The sequence below is a fragment of the Ranitomeya variabilis genome (assembly GCF_051348905.1).
Source record: "Ranitomeya variabilis isolate aRanVar5 chromosome 1 unlocalized genomic scaffold, aRanVar5.hap1 SUPER_1_unloc_1, whole genome shotgun sequence".
In the NCBI taxonomy this organism is placed as follows: domain Eukaryota; kingdom Metazoa; phylum Chordata; class Amphibia; order Anura; family Dendrobatidae; genus Ranitomeya; species Ranitomeya variabilis.
The window spans coordinates 758,879-779,233 of NW_027507931.1; positions in this window are offsets into that span (position 1 = coordinate 758,879).

The following is a 20,355-nucleotide window of genomic DNA, read 5'->3' on the forward strand; positions in this document are numbered from 1 at the left end:
TAATAGCAGAATGTAGCAAGATAACTTATATGGTCAACAAAAACCCTATCAAAACCCACGCTGGAGATTCAAGAACCCCCGAACCGTCTAACGGCCCGGGGGGAGAACACCAGCCACCCTAGAGCTTCCAGCAAGGTCAGGAAACAGATTATATACAAGCTGGACAAAAATGCAAACAAAAACAAATAGCAAAAAGCAAGAAAGCAGACTTAGCTTAATCAAGCAGGAACCAGGATCAGTAGACAAGAGCACTACAGATTAGCTCTGATATCAACGTTGCCAGGCATTGAACTGAAGGTCCAGGGAGCTTATATAGCAACACCCCTGACCTAACGACCCAGGTGAGCATACAAGGGATGAATGACATACCCAGAGTCAAATCACTAGTAGCCACTAGAGGGAGCCAAAAGGTAAATTCACAACAGTACCCCCCCCTTAGTGAGGGGTCACCGAACCCTCACCAAGACCACCAGGGCGATCAGGATGAGCGGCGTGAAAGGCACGAACTAAATCGGCCGCATGCACATCAGAGGCGACCACCCAGGAATTATCCTCCTGACCATAGCCCTTCCACTTGACCAGGTACTGAAGCCTCCGCCTGGAGAGACGAGAATCTAAGATCTTCTCCACCACGTACTCCAACTCGCCCTCAACCAACACCGGAGCAGGAGGCTCAGCAGAAGGAACCACAGGCACAACGTACCGCCGCAATAAGGACCTATGAAATACGTTGTGGATGGCAAACGACACCGGAAGATCCAGGCGAAAGGATACAGGATTAATGATTTCCAATATCTTGTAAGGACCAATGAAGCGAGGCTTAAATTTGGGAGAGGAGACCTTCATAGGAACAAATCGAGAAGACAGCCATACCAAATCCCCAACGCGAAGTCGGGGACCCACACCGCGGCGGCGGTTGGCAAAACGCTGAGCCTTCTCCTGTGACAACTTCAAGTTGTCCACCACATACCCCCAGATCCGCTGCAACCTATCCACCACGGAATCCACCCCAGGACAGTCAGAAGGCTCCACATGTCCCGAGGAAAAACGAGGATGGAAACCAGAGTTGCAGAAAAATGGCGAAACCAAGGTGGCGGAACTAGCCCGATTATTAAGGGCAAATTCAGCCAACGGCAAGAAGGTCACCCAATCATCCTGATCAGAAGAGACAAAACACCTCAAATAAGCCTCCAGAGTCTGATTAGTTCGCTCCGTTTGTCCGTTAGTCTGGGGATGGAAAGCGGATGAAAACGACAACTCAATGCCCATCCTACCACAAAAGGATCGCCAGAACCTGGAAACAAACTGGGATCCTCTGTCCGACACAATATTCTCAGGAATGCCGTGCAAACGAACCACGTTCTGGAAGAACACAGGAACCAGATCAGAAGAAGAGGGCAGCTTAGGCAAAGGAACCAAATGGACCATCTTGGAGAAACGATCACTTATCACCCAGATGACAGACATGCCCTGAGACACCGGAAGATCAGAAATGAAATCCATAGAGATGTGTGTCCAAGGTCTCTTCGGGACAGGCAAGGGCAAGAGCAACCCGCTGGCACGAGAGCAGCAAGGCTTAGCTCGAGCACAAGTACCACAGGACTGTACAAATGACCGCACATCCCTTGACAAGGAAGGCCACCAAAAGGACCTGGCCACCAGATCTCTGGTGCCAAAAATTCCCGGGTGCCCTGCCAACACCGAGGAATGAACCTCGGAAATGACTCTGCTGGTCCATCTAGCAGGCACAAACAATCTGTCAGGTGGACAAGAGTCAGGCCTACCAGCCTGAAATCTCTGCAACACACGTCGCAGATCTGGAGAAATAGCAGACACGATAACTCCTTCCTTAAGAATACCCACAGGTTCAGCGACTCCAGGAGCATCAGGCACAAAGCTCCTAGACAGAGCGTCGGCCTTCACATTCTTAGACCCTGGTAAATACGAGACCACAAAGTCAAAACGGGAGAAAAACAATGACCAGCGGGCCTGTCTAGGATTCAGGCGTTTAGCAGACTCGAGATACATCAGATTTTTGTGATCAGTCAAGACCACCACACGATGCTTAGCACCCTCGAGCCAATGACGCCACTCCTCAAATGCCCACTTCATGGCCAACAACTCCCGATTGCCCACATCATAATTTCGCTCTGCCGGCGAAAACTTCCTAGAGAAAAAGGCACAAGGTCTCATAGTAGAGCAACCAGGGCCTCTCTGTGACAAAACGGCCCCTGCCCCAATTTCCGAAGCATCCACCTCAACCTGAAAAGGAAGTGAGATGTCAGGTTGGCACAAAACAGGCGCCGAAGTAAACCGGCGTTTTAACTCCTGGAAAGCCTCCACGGCAGCAGGAGCCCAGTTAGCTACATCAGAGCCTTTCTTGGTCATATCCGTCAGCGGTTTAACAACGCTAGAGAAATTTGCGATAAAACGACGGTAGAAGTTAGCAAAACCCAAGAACTTCTGAAGACTCTTAACTGACGAGGGTTGAGTCCAATCATGAATAGCTCGGACCTTGACTGGATCCATCTCCACAGCAGAAGGGGAAAAAATGAACCCCAAAAAGGGAACCTTCTGTACACCAAAGAGACACTTTGAGCCTTTTACAAACAAAGAATTTTCACGCAGAATCTCAAAAACCATCCTGACCTGCTCCACATGCGAGCCCAATCATCAGAAAAAAACAGAATATCATCCAGATAAACAATCAAAAATTTATCCAGATACTTCCGGAAAATGTCATGCATGAAGGACTGAAAAACTGAAGGTGCATTAGAGAGACCGAATGGCATCACCAAGTACTCAAAATGACCTTCGGGCGTATTGAATGCGGTTTTCCATTCATCGCCCTGCCTAATGCGCACAAGGTTGTACGCACCACGAAGGTCTATCTTGGTGAACCACTTGGCACCTTTAATCCGGGCAAACAAATCTGACAACAGCGGCAAAGGATACTGAAATTTGACAGTGATCTTATTTAAAAGCCGATAGTCAATACAAGGCCTCAAAGATCCGTCCTTTTTGGCCACAAAAAAGAATCCCGCACCAAGAGGGGAAGAAGAAGGACGGATATGCCCCTTCTCAAGAGACTCCTTGATATATGAACGCATCGCGGTATGTTCAGGTACCGACAGATTAAACAGTCTCCCCTTAGGAAACTTACTGCCAGGAATCAAATCTATTGCACAGTCACATTCCCTATGAGGAGGCAGTGCACTGGACTTAGACTCGCTGAAGACATCCTGATAATCAGACAAATACGCCGGAACTTCCGAAGGCGTAGAAGAAGCAATAGACAAGGGCAGGGAATCTCCATGAATTCCATGGCAGCCCCAACTTGACACTGACATAGCCTTCCAGTCCAAGACTGGATTATGGGTCTGTAACCATGGCAAACCCAAAACAACCAAATCATGCATTTTATGCAGAACAAGAAAACGTATTACCTCCCGATGTTCGGGAGTCATGCACATGGTAACCTGTGTCCAAAACTGCGGTTTATTTTTTGCCAATGGCGTAGAATCAATACCCCTAAGAGGGATAGGATTTTCCAATGGCTCAAGAACAAATCCGCAGCGCTTGGCAAATGACAGATCCATAAGGCTCAGAGCAGCACCCGAGTCCACAAACGCCATGACAGGATACGATGACAGTGAGCAAATCAAAGTTACAGATAGAATAAATTTAGGTTGCAAATTACCAATGGCGACCGGACTAACAACCTTAGTAAGACGTTTAGAGCATGCTGAGATAACATGTGTAGAATCACCACAGTAGTAACACAAGCCATTCTGGCGTCTATGAATTTTCCGCTCATTTCTAGTCTGGAATCTATCACATTGCATTAAATCAGGTGTCTGTTCAGACAACACCATGAGGGAATTAGCGGTTTTGCGCTCCCGCAACCGCCGGTCGATTTGAATAGCCAGGGCCATAGAATCATTCAGACCTGTGGGAATGGGAAAACCCACCATCACATTCTTAATGGCTTCAGAAAGGCCATTTCTAAAATTAGCAGCCAATGCACACTCGTTCCACTGGGTCAGCACGGACCATTTCCGAAATTTTTGGCAATACACTTCAGCCTCGTCCTGGCCCTGAGACATAGCCAGCAAGGCCTTTTCTGCCTGAATCTCAAGATTGGGTTCCTCATAAAGCAAACCGAGCGCCAGAAAAAACGCATCAATGTCAGCCAATGCCGTATCTCCAGGCGCCAGCGAGAAGGCCCAATCCTGAGGGTCGCCCCGTAAAAAAGAAATAACAATTTTTACTTGCTGAGCGGAGTCTCCAGATGAACAGGGTTTCAGGGACAAAAACAATTTACAATTATTCCTGAAATTTCTAAATTTAAATCGGTCTCCGGAAAACGGTTCAGGAATCGGTATCTTAGGTTCTGACATAGGACTTCTGATAACATAATCTTGTATGCCCTGCACACGAGCAGCAAGCTGGTCCACACTTGTAATCAAGGTCTGGACATTCATGTCTGCAGCAAACACAAGCCACTCAGAGGTAAAGGGGAAAAGAAAAAAAAATGCGAGAGAGAAAAAAAACCTCAGAACTTTCTTTCTTATAATCCCGCTTCTGCAATGCATTTAACATTTAATACTGGCCTGGTAAACTGTTATGACCCCAATGGCGAGGGTCTCAGAGAAACAAGTAGTCTGCGACGTACAAAAATCCAGCTCATAGGGCAGTGGTAACTGGGTTGACCATATATCTACTCCTAACGCCAACACTAGCAGTAGCCGGGGAACATGCCTACGTTGGTCGCTAGATGTCTCGCGCCAGCCGGAGGACTAACTACCCCTAGAAGAGGAAAACAAAGACCTCTCTTGCCTCCAGAGAATAGACCCCAAAAGTAGGATAGTAGCCCCCCACAAATAATAACGGTGAGGTAAGAGGAAATGACAAACACAGAGATGAACTAGATTTTAGCAAAGAGAGGCCCACTACTAATAGCAGAATGTAGCAAGATAACTTATATGGTCAACAAAAACCCTATCAAAATCCACGCTGGAGATTCAAGAACCCCCGAACCGTCTAACGGCCCGGGGGGAGAACACCAGCCACCCTAGAGCTTCCAGCAAGGTCAGGAAACAGATTATATACAAGCTGGACAAAAATGCAAACAAAAACAAATAGCAAAAAGCAAGAAAGCAGACTTAGCTTAATCAAGCAGGAACCAGGATCAGTAGACAAGAGCACTACAGATTAGCTCTGATATCAACGTTGCCAGGCATTGAACTGAAGGTCCAGGGAGCTTATATAGCAACACCCCTGACCTAACGACCCAGGTGAGCATACAAGGGATGAATGACATACCCAGAGTCAAATCACTAGTAGCCACTAGAGGGAGCCAAAAGGTAAATTCACAACACACTTCCACCAATGTTTAGTCTATGCGCTGACATCCTTCCATACCTGCCACTGACAATACCATTGTGTTGACATGTATGATGGTACTTAACATAGTCAGGGGCAGTGTCCTCTATTTACCACAGTAAATACTTTGCGCTGAATTAGTAGGTCTGAAACAACGCAGAGGATCCCACCCCTGAACCTAATGATTGCACCCTTTAGTGTTTTTGTTTTGTTTTAATGCGAGACATTCACATTTATTTGTTGTTTTGGACTACTAACTGGCAGACACTCATTACAATCGGCCTCCGTTGACCAGACCACTGCTGCCCGTGTCCCCCTGGAACCAATTATAAAGTGCCTACAGCCAGCCCATTTTATTATGTTAGGCCTTGGAAGCCTGTCTGCGGTCCCTCCTTCCACTAGGCCTCCACTGACCTGACCACTGCTGCCCGTGTACCCCTGGAACCAATTATAAAGTGCCTACAGCCAGCCCATTTTATTATGTTAGGCCTTGGAAGCCTGTCTGCGGTCCCTCCTTCCACTAGGCCTCCACTGACCTGACCACTGCTGCCCGTGTACCCCTGGAACCAATTATAAAGTGCCTACAGCCAGCCCATTTTATTATGTTAGGCCTTGGAAGCCTGTCTGCGGTCCCTCCTTCCACTAGGCCTCCACTGACCTGACCACTGCTGCCCGTGTACCCCTGGAACCAATTATAAAGTGCCTACAGCCAGCCCATTTTATTATGTTAGGCCTTCGAAGCCTGTCTGCGGTCCCTCCTTCCACTAGGCCTCCAATGACCAGACCACTGCTGCCCGTGTACCCTGGAACCAATTATAAAGTGCCTACAGCCAGCCCATTTTATTATGTTAGGCCTTGGAAGCCTGTCTGCGGTCCCTCCTTCCACTAGGCCTCCACTGACCTGACCACTGCTGCCCGTGTACCCCTGGAACCAATTATAAAGTGCCTACAGCCAGCCCATTTTATTATGTTAGGCCTTGGAAGCCTGTCTGCGGTCCCTCCTTCCACTAGGCCTCCACTGACCTGACCACTGCTGCCCGTGTACCCCTGGAACCAATTATAAAGTGCCTACAGCCAGCCCATTTTATTATGTTAGGCCTTGGAAGCCTGTCTGCGGTCCCTCCTTCCACTAGGCCTCCACTGACCTGACCACTGCTGCCCGTGTACCCCTGGAACCAATTATAAAGTGCCTACAGCCAGCCCATTTTATTATGTTAGGCCTTGGAAGCCTGTCTGCGGTCCCTCCTTCCACTAGGCCTCCACTGACCTGACCACTGCTGCCCGTGTACCCCTGGAACCTATTTTACAGTGCATAGAGCCTATTTTTTTATTTTATTTAATATTAATAAAGCCATGATGGACTACGCTGTACCACGCTATGAGCTACCCAGTTGACAATTCTTTTGTCCCACCCCTCCACCAGCATGTTAAAGACCACATTGTCCTTTCATTCTGTCAATCTGTGAGTCCAAAGGTACACCTGACAACAGACACATGGAGCGGTAGGCATGGCCACGGAAGGTTACGTGTCCTTTGTGGCGCAATGGGTTAATGTATTGGATGCATGGTCCACACAGGGGACAGCCTGGTAAGTCTGTCTGCAGTCCCTAATTCAAGTTGTCCTCAAATGAATAAATCTGAGCTTCCACCTTCTGGCTCTCATTAAGTGCTGTTTTTTAAAAGATTGTTGGTTCCGGCCTACTAACGGTGTCTGCCCCTGCCTGGTGTTGTCCTCAACTGAATAAAGCTGAGCTTCTACCTTCTGGCTCTCATTAAGTGCTGTTTTTTAAAAGATTGTTGGTTCCGGCCTACTAACGGTGTCTGCCCCTGCCTGGTGTTGTCCTCAACTGAATAAAGCTGAGCTTCTACCTTCTGGCTCTCATTAAGTGCTGTTTTTTAAAAGATTGTTGGTTCCGGCCTACTAACGGTGTCTGCCCCTGCCTGGTGTTGTCCTCAACTGAATAAAGCTGAGCTTCTACCTTCTGACTCTCATTAAGTGCTGTTTTTTAAAAGATTGGTGGTTCCGGCCTACTAACGGTGTCTGCCCCTGCCTGGTGTTGTCCTCAACTGAATAAAGCTGAGCTTCTACCTTCTGGCTTTTGGCCTACAGTAGCAAATATTAAACTGCATTTGGCCTATTAGTGTGTTTGGGCCCTTAAAACAGTGTCTGCTGCTCCTGGGTTTGCTACTCCACTCAACAAAGCAATGCCGCCTGTTTAGTCCTGTTACCAATTTTGAACTGCATTTAGCCTACTTTATTCTTTGGCCCTATATCTGTTTCCTCCTCATCCTGCCCATTCCCCAGCCACTGCTAGATGAGTCTGCTGGTACATTGACCTAGACCACTACATTCCCCTTGCACTCTACACAGCCAGAATCTGACCCTGCTGAATGTAAGGTTCCCCTTCCCGCATGTTATACCACCTTACACAGGGACAAAGAGGAAGGTGCAGATGAAAGTGCAGGTTCCTTCATCAGGTGGGGGGGGGCATACTCGTTGGCGACGTCACTGGCACAGGGCCCCTCAGAGTACGCAAAAGTGTCGCTGCTGGTGGGAGGCGCCCCCGCCGTGCAAACACACCGCTGTACTTTGAGAAGCCCTGTGCCAGTGCCAATGCCAACGAGGGGGCCTCCCTGCTTGCTTAGGATCACATCACTTGCAAACTTGACATACTTACCTCTCACTGCTCCACCGCCGTGACGTAGTCCACGTTTCCTGGGCCCACTAAAAGCTTGAACCAGCCCTACCCTCCACAACTTTTGCAAAATGACCCCCAAGTTCCAATGCCCAAGTATTATTATAAAGTTAATTAAGATTGACAAGCTTCAGAAACAAGAGTGGATGTTTTTGGCATTAAAATGGGCACTGTAGGTGTTTTCCTGGCCTCCACTCACTGCCGACTATGCTTCCCCATTGACTTGCATTGGGTTTCGTGTTTCGGTCGATCCCCGACTTTTAGCGATAATCGGCCGACTGCACTCGACTCGACTCTGGACAAAGTCGGGTTTCACAAAACCCGACTCGACCTTAAAAAAATGAAAGTCGCTCAACCCTAGCTGCGGTAGCTGTGGCGCCGGCGCCGGCCTCAACGTCGAGGAGGAGACCCCAGGGAGCAGCGGCAGCGCGGAGGAGCAGCAGCGGTTCGGCGGCGGGTGACCCGGGGTTGGAATCACCCCGGGTACCTGGCAGGTGCGGCGCCCCGGGAACCAGTGCGACGGGCAGGCGTACTTCAACCCCTCAGCCTGGCCCAGTTCGGAGGGGGTGCAATGTGGCAGCGGCTGGGTCTCGTGGCAGGGCCCAGCGTGAAGACAGGCCTGAAGACAGGCTGGCAGCCGCCAGGTCCAGGTCGCCCAGGAGGTCGAGGGAGAGGTCCATCTCGTCTGCTCCGATCCCCCCTGGTGACGAGGAGGCCAGGGGCATGGGCCAGGAGCAACACAGCGGCGCGGAGGATTCCGGATCCGGGAGTGACCCACGCGAATTCGGAGATCGCACGGCTGGTAGGGACGCAGCACCTGCGCAGCTTCGTGAGTATGAGGCTGAGTCTGTTGCGGTGTGGGATTGTGGAGTTCGGCCTGGGGAAGGCGGGTCTGGGGGGGTAGATTTGTCTGGGAGAGGAGGGGCTAGCACTGTGGGGGTCCCGGGGGTTAAGGAGCTTTTGGCGGATATGTCTCAGATTTTGAGGAGATTGGATGGGGGAGGTTTGGATAATGTGCGGTCGTCCCCCGTGGGAGCATGGTTGCCGGTATCTGGTTCTGGTGCGGGAATGGTAGTGGGGTCCGATAGGGCGAGTGGTGCAGAGCAAGCGTCAGCGGCAGGGGTGTCGGTGTCAGTTCAGACGGAAAAGGATAAAGGGGATACGATAAAATTGGATGATAGAGCTAAGGGGGAGGTTTATGTGTGTTTTGAGGGGCCGTTGGGGGCTCATTTAAAGAAAGAAATAAAAGAGAAAATTTGGAAAGATGAATATGTGGAGATTTTTTCCCTTTTGCCTCTAGAGAAGTTTAATTTGGACAAGGGTAAGAAGGAGGATAGTAAAAAAGAGGAGGAGGAAAAGAGGCGTTGGCGTTTAATACTGCAGACATTTGTGAACTGGCAGCAGGCGTTTTTCATTTTGGCAAGTGTTATCGGGGAAAAGGTTCCAGAGAACTGTTCGGGTCTGTTTTGCTACGTGGATGCGATAGGGGAGGCATACAGGATGTACGGGGGCCAGGCGTGGTTACGTTATGACGAGCATTTTCGGCAAAGGAAGGCGGTCAGGCCCGAGATAAAATGGGAGCAAAAGGATATAGGTTTGTGGTTGAAAGTTATGGCGCCAACTCGGTTTGGGCAGTCCTTTCATGGGGGAGGAGGGAACAGTGGTCAGCAGTCAGGACAGGGAACTGGGGGACAGGGGTCACAGGGGGTTATGGATAAAACAGGGACGTGTTGGCAGTTCAATGATGGCCAATGCAAATACGGCAGTACATGCAAATTCAAGCATGTCTGTTCTCACTGCGGCGGGGCCTCGCATGGTGTGGCCAAATGTTTTAAAAAGGCAAGGGGTAAACCTGCAGTGGGAGGCGGTCAAGGGGGTGACACCAGTGATGGTTCAAAGGATGGCCCCTTATCTAAGTAGGTATCCAGATCAGGAAAAGGCGAGGTTACTGTGGGATGGTTTTTCGGAGGGTTTTCGGATTCCTCATCCGACTCATACTATCCCGTTTTCAAAAAAGAATTTGAGGTCGGCTCATTTACAGGCGGACGTGGTTACGGCTAAATTGGCGAAGGAGGTTGAGTTAGGGCGTATGGCCGGGCCGTTTAGTGCTTTACCTTTGGAGGGGGTGGTAGTGTCGCCTTTAGGGGTGGTCCCTAAGAAGGAGCCTAATAAGTTTCGCCTGATCCAACATCTGTCATATCCAAAGGGCCAGTCAGTTAATGATGGCATCGCTGAAGAGCTTTGTTCCGTGGTGTATACTTCTTTTGATGCTGCGGTACAATGGGTGCGTAGGTATGGCGCTGGTGCGTTATTGGCTAAGACAGATGTTGAATCGGCTTTCCGATTGCTTCCGGTTCACCACGATAGTATCCCGCTGTTAGGTTGTTTTTGGAACGGGGTTTTTTATCTGGACAGGTGTTTGCCTATGGGCTGTTCAATTTCTTGCTCGCTGTTTGAGGCTTTTAGTACATTTCTTGAGTGGGTAGTTCGGGATGTTTCCCAGGTTCCGTCTGTCATCCATTACTTGGATGATTTTTTGTTTGTCGGCCCCCAGATTCTCTGTTATGTGGCAATTTGTTGGCCACCATGGAATGGGTGGCCGGACAGTTTGGTGTGCCTTTAGCGCGGGAGAAAACGGAAGGACCCTGCACGGTTTTGAGTTTTTTGGGCATTCTCATAGATTCGGAGAGGATGGAGTGCCGGTTGCCTGAGGAGAAGTTGTTGGCTTTACGGCTGGCGGTGTTGAGATGTGAGAAATTGCTCAAAGTTACGTTAAAAGAGTTGCAGTCGCTGTTGGGGCGTTTGAATTTTGCATGCCGTATCATCCCTATGGGCAGAATATTTTGCAGGAGGTTGTCTAGGGCAACCGCCGGAGTGCGGTCGGCACATCATTTTGTACGTCTGAACAAAGAGCATAGGGAGGATTTAGTGATTTGGCGGCGTTTTTTTGGACAATTATAACGGTAGGGCTTTGATTCAACAGGAGGATTTGAATGATTTTGATTGCGAAATTTTTACGGATGCCGCAGGCAGTGTTGGATATGGGGCATATTGTGCAGGAAAATGGAGTGTTGGTCGATGGCCTGATTGGTGGGGTGTAGCTGGTTTAACCAAAAATTTGGCGTTGTTGGAGCTGTTTCCAATTGTGGTTTCGGTGTTTATTTGGGGTAGTACTTTTCAGGATAGGCGGGTACGTTTCCATTGCGATAATTTGAGTGTGGTGTCGGTGATTAATAATCTTTCTTCTTCCTCTCCCCCGGTAATCAGACTGGTCCGGGAGTTAGTCTTGCGGTGTTTAGAGTTGAATACATGGATTTCGGCTGTTCATGTTCCTGGTGTTCAAAACTCTATAGCAGATGCTTTGTCTCGTTCGCAGTGGGAATGTTTCCGGGAGTTGGCTCCAGAAGCGGAGGACACAGGAACGACATGCCCTTCTCATTTGTGGCGGATTGTTGCGGACGAGGAGGTCGGTTGATACAGTCCTCGGTGTCAGGAAGGACGTGGTCAGGTTACGAATCATCGTGGCATTTGTGGGAGGGGTGGTTGGAGCAGTTGGGTTCAGTTGAATCGAAGGGTGACAGAGTGATGGCGATGTTGCTTTTGATTGGGTCGGCGCTGGAATGGGGTTGGTCGGTGTCAAAGCTGAGTAAATTTATAGCCGGTTTGGCTTTTGGTTTTAAGCTTCAGGGTTCCGTGGACGTTACTAAGGATTTCTTGATTCGGCAGGCGTTAAAAGGTTTTCGGAAGGGTTTGTCAAATTGCGATACGCGTAGGCCCATATCTTTTGGGACATTGGAGCGTTTGGGTGAAGCATTGGGGGAAATTTATAGTTCTAACTTTGAGGCTGTTTTGTTTAGGTTGGCGTTTTCGTTGGCTTTTTTCAGGGCATTGAGGCTCGGTGAGTTGGTGTCACCTAATAGGTTTGAAGCGGCGGGTTTGTTGGCTGAGGATATGGAATTTTGGGCTGGTGGAATTTCGTTCTGGATTCGGCGGTCAAAGACCGATCAGTTTGGAAAAGGAAAACGCGTGGTTTTAGGGAAGGTGGTTGGGAGTTTCATGTGCCCCCATCGGTGCTTGGAGGCTTATTGGAGTTTGTGGCTTGGTAGGTCTGGTCCACTGTTACGGAACTGACAAGGGGAGTTTTTGTCACGGTTTCAGTTCGCAGCAGTATTGAGAAAGGGGCTCGCATTTTTAGGCCTTGATCCTTTTTCCTTTGGGACACACTCATTCCGGATTGGGGCAGCATCTGAGGCTGCTGGTCTGGGTTTGGGGCCAGAGGTGATTCGGAGTATTGGCAGGTGGTCGTCTAATCGATATTTGTCTTATGTTCGTCATTGATGTTGGTTTTGTCGGGCGGGAATTAATTGTTGTTATATTTTGCAGGTAGGACCCCACTGCTGGCCTGGATATTCGGACACTCTTTTGTGCATTGGGGCGCGATTCGCGCTGATGCTAGGACAGACGGTAGGCAACTGGGTTTTCAGAGAGATGTGGTGGTGGTCCGATGGTTGGGTTTCAGGGGCATGTTGTGGTATAGGATACTAGCTGAGTTTGCCCGCGCTGCTAGTTTGGATCGTTCCCCGGATATTGTTGTAGTGCATTTGGGTGGGAATGATTTGGGGTCTAAGCCAGTGAGAGAGTTAATCCGGGATATCCGTTATGATTTTTTGAGGTTGTGGGTATCCTTTCCAGGGATGGTGACGGTTTGGCCTGACATCGTGCCTAGGAAAACGTGGAGGGCGGCACGTTCCCTTAAAGGGATTAATAGGGCCCGGGTCAAGCTGAACAGGGCCGTGGTGAGCTTTGTTTCCCGTAATGGGGGTGTGGCAGTTCGGCATTTCGATTTGGAAGCTGGTGTGGGAAATTTTTGGAGGAGTGATGGCGTTCATTTGAATGAGATTCGTTTGGATTTGTGGATGTTGGCCATTCAGGAGGGGGTTGAGAGAGCTATGGCGGTGGTGGGGCACTCGCGAGCCTGAGGTGTTCAGTGCTGCTCGTGGTTGGTGGGGGGCGGGGTTCTTGGAGTCGGTTTTTTATGGGGCTGATCTGGCTTTGGTTTACTGGCTCTGGACGGGGATTTTACCTCGGGAGCTTTGGGGTTGGTTTGCCCGGTAAACGGGTTACATGGTGCCCTCGAGATGGTGGTTACGGCTGAGGGTAAAGAAGGTTATCGGTTTAAAAAAGTTGGTTTGGGCTTTTGCCTATTGGGTGCCAGATTTATTAGCTCCAAGAACCCTCCCCTCAAAGTTTTTTATACAAATGTATAAATGGTTGTTATGTTTGTTTTATTAATAAAATGGCCGCTGTGGCCAAATTATCCAAAGAAATAATTGTCATCTCTTTATTGAAGGTAAAAAAATAGGTCTTGGGGTGAATGTGGTCGGGGGTAAGTATTATGCGGTATCTCAAAGGTCCGATCTTGGGATACGCATTCATGAATGGAGCACTGAAACTCACCTTCGTCCAGCTCTTCAGTGAGAGCCAAAATGGGCTAGACCCCTTACATTGCAGTCTCCTGCCAATTAAAATCACCTGTGCCAAATGGGAGGAGTGCTGGTCCAAGAAAGAGACTAGAACATGCTTTGCACAAAAAGGAAAAAAAAATTGTTGCTGTGGTGGTGGTGGCCGCGCAGCTCCGCTCCGTTAGGGCGGTAGGACCCACTACGAGGTTTGCCGTGACGTGGCAGTGGGCTTCATACAGTCTGATCAGAATGTTAAACTGAAAACCTCATATTCAGTTATATAAATTTTTGCCTAGCGGCTTTAGATCAACTTATGATTTTTGGAGGTGCGGTTCATGCCTTTTTTTTTTTTTTTTCCCTTTTTGTGTAAAACAATGTTTTGATCGCCTCTTATTGCATTTTATTGCAATGTTGTTGCGGCCAGAAAAACATAATGCTGACATTTTAATTTTCTTTCTTGTTACGCCATTTACTGACCAGATGAATTTATTTTATATTTTGATAGATCAGACTTTTCTGAACAAAGCAATACCAAATGTGTATTTTTTTATTGTTTTATTTTTAATGGTGCAAAATAGGTGTGATTTGAAGTTTTGTGGGGGTTTTTTTAGACATTTTTTTCACTCTTTACTGTATCTGTTAGTCCCCTTGCTACATATGACATTTTAATCTCTTTTTATTGCATTTTTTAGAGAGAAGTGGTAACGAAGAAACCCGCAATTCTGGTGTATGATTTTTCTATCTCGTTACTGCATTTGCATCAATTTAATATTTTCACATATTGGACTTTTATGGGAGTGGTGATAATAGATATGTTTAATTCTTCATTTTTCTTACGTTTCTTTATATTTTTAATGGTGAAAAAATAGGGTGATTTAAATTTTCATACTTTTAAAACTTGACTTTCTTTTAGTCCTCTTAGGGGACTTGATGCTGTGAGCATCTGATTGCTCATACTAATTACTGAAGAACCTCAATGTTGCAGTATGAACCTCCACAACCATGTACATGTACGTGATATTGTGCTAAAGGCTTAATGAACCATATTTGCCAATTCTACTGGGAATTTTTGTGAGGCTACTAGTGATCAGCGAATATACTCTTTGCTCAGGTTTTCCAGAGCATGCCCGGGTGATCTCCCGAGTATTTGTAATTAGTGTTCGGAGATTAAGTTTTCATCGCCTCAGCTGAATGATTTACAGCTAGTAGCCAGCCTACTAGTACATGTGGGGGTTGCCTGGTTGCTAGGGAATCCCCACATGTAATCAAGCTGGCTAATAGCTGTAAATCATTCAGCTGAGGCGATGAAAACGTAATCTCCGAACACTAACAAATACTCGGGAAATCACTCGAGCGTGCTCTGGAAAACCTGAGCAACGAGTTTATTCGCTCATCACTGGTGGCTACCAGAAAAAGAGAAGATATCCCACTCCCTTGGTAGCACAGTTAAATCTCCCTGGCTGCATCCTTTCCTGATTAAATACTAACCTCTTCTTCTTCTTCCATAAGTCGCCAATACTTTCACATTTTTCCATGCAAATTCAGGTAGGTCCCTGCCCTAAAATGGGCAAAATTTACATGAAACCCGCTTCCAAGTGTGTGTTCCTACAGAGTTTTGGGCATTCCCAAATGAGATGTTGTTGAGAACGTTCTTCAATCACGAGGGCCAATGCCTTAGCGCTGGGATAATCGGTGATCTGTATTAGTTGTGAGGGTCTGTATGGGGTCTGTATTAATTTAGGGAGTCTGGTTTTTACTTGTTAGGGGATCTGGTCTGAAATCTAGTTTAGTTTAGGAGAGCTAGGGGTCGTATTTATTTAAGAGATCTGGTCTGAGCTCTGTATCTGTTTATTGGTCTGATCTTAGGTCTGTATCTGGTTACGGGTCTGGTCTGAGATCTTTTTTTATTGATCTGATCTGGGGTCTGTATTTGTTAAAGGGTCTAGTCTGAAGTCTGTATCTGTTTAGTGGTCTAGTCTAATGTCTGTATCTGTTTAATGGGCTGGTCTGTGGACTGTATCTGGTCTGAGGGTTGTATTTCTGTAGGGGCCTGTGTTTGTTTAGTGGTCTGGTCTGAGGTCTGCATCTGTTTAGGGGTCTGGTCTAAGATCTGTACATGTTTAGGGGTCTGGTCTGAGGTCTGTATCTGTTTAATGTTCTGTTCTAAGTTCTGTGTCTGTTTAGGGGTCTGGTCTGAGGTCTATATTTATTTAGGAGTCTGGTCTAGGGTCTATATTTGTTTAGGAGTCTGGTCTGAGATCTGTATTTGTTTGTGGGCCTGGCTTGGCCTTTTTACTTGATGAGGAGCTCTGGTTTGGGGTCTGTATTAATAGAATGACTTAGGTTAAAGGTTTATTCTCATCTTCGTAAATCATCACCTAACCGTAGTATAGGTGAAAACTTGCTGATCATGGTAGCCTGACTGCTGGATCACCCACTGATCATCACAACAGGGCTCTGCAGAGCTTCATCTGAATGGAGTGGTGGCTGGACATGTGCATCCACGTTTCATTCATTCTCTATGGGAGCACAACGCTTGGCTTTTTATGGAAGTCCTATAGACCACTCCATTCATATGGGGTTCAGTAGAGCCCTATTCTTTAGATCAATATTGGTTCCAGTGGTCGGATCCCCATGATTGCATATTCTGTGAAGATGTGATGACTTCTAAAGATGAGAATAACCCTGTAATCAATGTTTTATATTAATGCTTTGGTGTGAAGGGTGTATCTTAAGAAACTATGAAGTGCTCTGAGATTTACGTGTAGATTCTGGTGGCCATGAGGGCACAGGTCTGGCGTTCACTTGATCACTGGGATGGTGGCGGCTATATCTGACAGCCACACTCCTATGTCAGCGAGAGGGAACATTAAAGGAAAGGAAAGTTGAGCAAGGCCAAATGGAACCCAGGAGAAGAGGATCATGTCCCCTTCATATATATCAGTGGGATTCCCAATGGTCGAAACACCACTGATGAAACATTTATGGATTCAGGAGGAATCATGCAATTGTTGACGTCTTCCCAAACCTCCACCATTATTAACAGTCATCTAGGGTTCGGCGATGTTGCACCATATGACTAGAAGAATATCAGTCAGTGGTATTATTCATGTTTGGCTCACTCAATGACACATCTTCATGGAAACATTTTTCCAGGAAAAGCTTAAAAGTCTTTTATTATCTAGATGGGATATCTTCTCACCTTAAACCATGGATGGAAAGAATGCATCCAACCTTCTGTCTGGCTTCTCAGTCTGGCTGTCTCCAGCTATCCTATTGGTCTTTTCTCATGCAAACGGAGGCAAGGGATCTGCAACCTGGAATAACAGGCACAATACACAATTGTCTTCCTTCCCTTTATTTGAGCTGTAAATAGCAACAATGAGAGGTTTCCACCTCTTAGGGCTTCAAACATCTGCCTGAGGAGATTTCTTAATTGCCTGTTACTCACTGTTTATTATTACATGAGTCATTGAAGGGGTTGTTCACTTCAGACAATGACTTTTTGTGAGAAGGCTCCCTAAATAGTAAGTTGATCACAGGTAGCTGGACCTTGGTCATTTTGATCAACTGTAGCAAGTATACAGTTTTCCTGCAGCAGCACCGCTGGCGAAATAAAGTATTACATGCTGTTTATTGAAATATGTAGGTTGGCTGTGTAAATCTGCAGAAGTACTAAGTTTTTCAAAGTGACAGATGCTCTTTATAGTCCCAAAAGAATAATTGCTGTCTAATAACTCATTTTATTTAATAACAGGTTCTCTTAGGCTTTGTTCAGGTGGCCATAATGGAACACTGTCTGGTAGCGTCTGCAAGTTGCAGATGTAACTGGCTCCATGGGAGGCTCGGTGTGTTCATCCATTTTGCACCGGTGCAGGCGCTGCCTTTATGTCGAAAGGATTATTCCAGTCCAAAAGAACAAAGTAGTACTGTACATGCTGTAATTTTTTACATGCAAACCATTGGTACGTGTGGAAAATCGACCACGTGCTTTGGCACACTGGCTAGAATGGGTCCGTGTGCTCTCCATCTGCAGTCCGACAGAACATGGACTGATTACACAAGTTCTTAGCCAGACAACACATGTGATGAGTGCAACTACCACTATGTGCCCAAGTATGTTATTAGGACATTAGCATGTTGGCTTCACATTTTAGTAAAGCTAGTGCAGCGCCCCAGAGTCCTGGTCGTTGCAGTACTGATGCTCCGCCGCTAAGAGGGGCTATGGTACGTCTGATGGCACTGAAGGAGTTCACCTGACCAGGTATCACAGACACCAATACACTTCACAGTCTGGCCTCCAGGGGGAGCTAAGGGTGCTATGTATTAGGCCACTCCTCACAATCTGGTAAAACTGGGGGTTAGATAGGAAGTTAGAGAGAAAGCTGACTGGGTTGGAACCAGGCAACATCCTGTGGCAGAGGGTGTTGCAGGGGAAGATTCAGGGGGTCCCTGTCAGGGGTGGGATCCTGATAGAGGCCTAGCGAACAGAAGGAACGTTACGGGACCGCGCCTGCACTTCATTGCGGCGGTACCACAAGAAAGGACAAGAAGCGAGGTTTATTGTGCTGAGTGAGAAACGAGATCAACGCAACAAGGAGAATCACCAGTAGGAGTCGTGCTGTAAGACGAGGCAACATCCTACTGAGGCGCGCAGCCGGTGGCCGGAAACGCCGAGGAAGTATTGAGCTCCAGGCCTTACTTTAAACCTACGGCAGGACAGTCAGTTCTAGGCGGGCTGTCTCACCCAAAATCACCTAAGCAGACACAGGGGGCAACATTTGGAGAGGGGCGACTCTAGGGTCCCTGAAGACCTCCGAGCCTACCCGTCATACGGGTGCGTCCTAGCCATATCATCTGGGGGGACGAAGCAGAACATCATAATCGAGTTGTGAGGGAACTTCAGAAACAGACACAACAGTTGTGAGGACTATCCCGTAAGCTCAGCAGGGAAGGACTACAACACACAAGCGCTAGAAGGTAGGCACAGATTTCCACCTGCAAAGGGAACTCTGGAGGTACCATCGGACAGGCCGGACTCAAGCAGCCCGGTTAACCGTATTCCGGACTGAGGATCCTGAAACCTTCAGTAAAGAGGTAAAGAGACTGCAACTTGGTGTCCTCGTTATTCACCGCGACTTGCACAACACCACAACATCATCACTCTCCATCTTCACTGGACGCCCCTCAGCAGGGTCACGAACCGGGTCTAGCCACCGTGACAACCCCAGAACTGAGACAGAGAGGCCCGGTACCGAGTACCCCTCGGCCCGTGGCAGTGGGGGCGCTCCAACTTGGCGTCACGAACAGGATCTACTTAAGCCTGAAGAATCGGGTCATGTGTGCCTTGGAACTGTGATTTATTGTGCCTGGACTGTGACTTATTGCAAAGACTGTGTGTTGCCACTTGCTGCCAAAAGTTCCCGCCAAAACCGCCGCCATTGCAGCGCTGAGGAGAGTGCAGGAGGAGAAGAGGGGCGTAGAGTGGGCGTAGACAAGCTGAAGAGCGCGAAAGACAATGACCGCCCAGTCTAAATATTTCTGTACCTTGAGGACGTGTCCGTCAGCAGCCGAGATCCGCCTCCTGATTCTCAATGGTGGGCGGAGACAGAGAAAACGAAACCGCCCACGAAGGAGAGAGCGGGAAAAAGACCAGGAAGTGACCCACGTGGAGGACGCCATGGCTGACCGCTCAGACCCAGAGTGTGGGGTGGAAGTGGAGAACTCCCCCAGCTACCCGGAGGAGTGCAGCGGTCTCGTCCCCACAGCTGAAGTGGGTCTCCTGCAACTCGAAATGGAGGATTTAATTGAACAGCTCCTCCAGCTGCGGATGGAGACCAAGGCCGCACCCCAGGAGATGCCAGCAGAGGGACTCTCGACCTCGGTTCCTGCACCGCTGGTCGATTTGCTGCCGATGCCTCCACCGATGTTACCATCAGCGGGACCTGCCGTGAGGGAGGACGTTCCACCGGTCGGTAAGCCCGCCGGCCCTGCCCTGCTAGCAGAGGACCTGCTGATAGGCCAGTTGCAGCGCCACCTCCCCCTGGGACCCATCGGCTCCAGCGTCTCCTTCCCTGGGACGAAGCCACAGGCATGGAGCACCTCCTGAAGCCCCCGATCACACCAGTCACCCTGCCGGGCGCGGTCTATGCGGAGCGCACGGTGTGCTGCTGGGCGAATCCCAGGGCCAACTTTATGGGGTTCCCCGGGGTGGCGACCCAGGAGGGAGAGATGGTGCAGGCCCTCAGCTGGGAAGAGTACCAGGCCCAGCTAGAACGGCAGTGGAAAAAGAGGGAGGAGGCATACCAGGCCGGGCTGGAGGCCCACTATCCAAAAGACTTGGCGGTCAAGGACCGAGCCCGCAAGGACCCCACCGCTCACCAGGCCCCGCGCAGGCAGGGCACCGTCATCGCCTTCAAGCTCCGCGGAGGCTGGGGCTTTATTAAAGAGACAGGCCTGTACGCGGAGGTGTTTGTTAACCGGAGGGATGTCGAGTCCCATCTGAGGGAGGGTCATCCGGCCCGGGACCTCTACCCAGGGGACGAAGTTACCTATACCCGGCACTTTGGGGAGAAGGGTGTTGTGAATTAGACTTTTTGGCTCCCTCTTGTGGTTACTAGTGATATGACTCTGGGATTTTCTTCCCTCAGTTTGCACCCAGCTGGGTCGTTACTTCAGGGGTGTTGCTATATCAACCTCCTGGAACCTTAGTCCAGTGCCTGGCATCGTTGTAATCAGACACATTCTGTTTGCTGCTATGTGCTGGTCCTGGTTCGTGCAAAATTAAGCTAAGTCCTGCTTCTTGGTTTTTT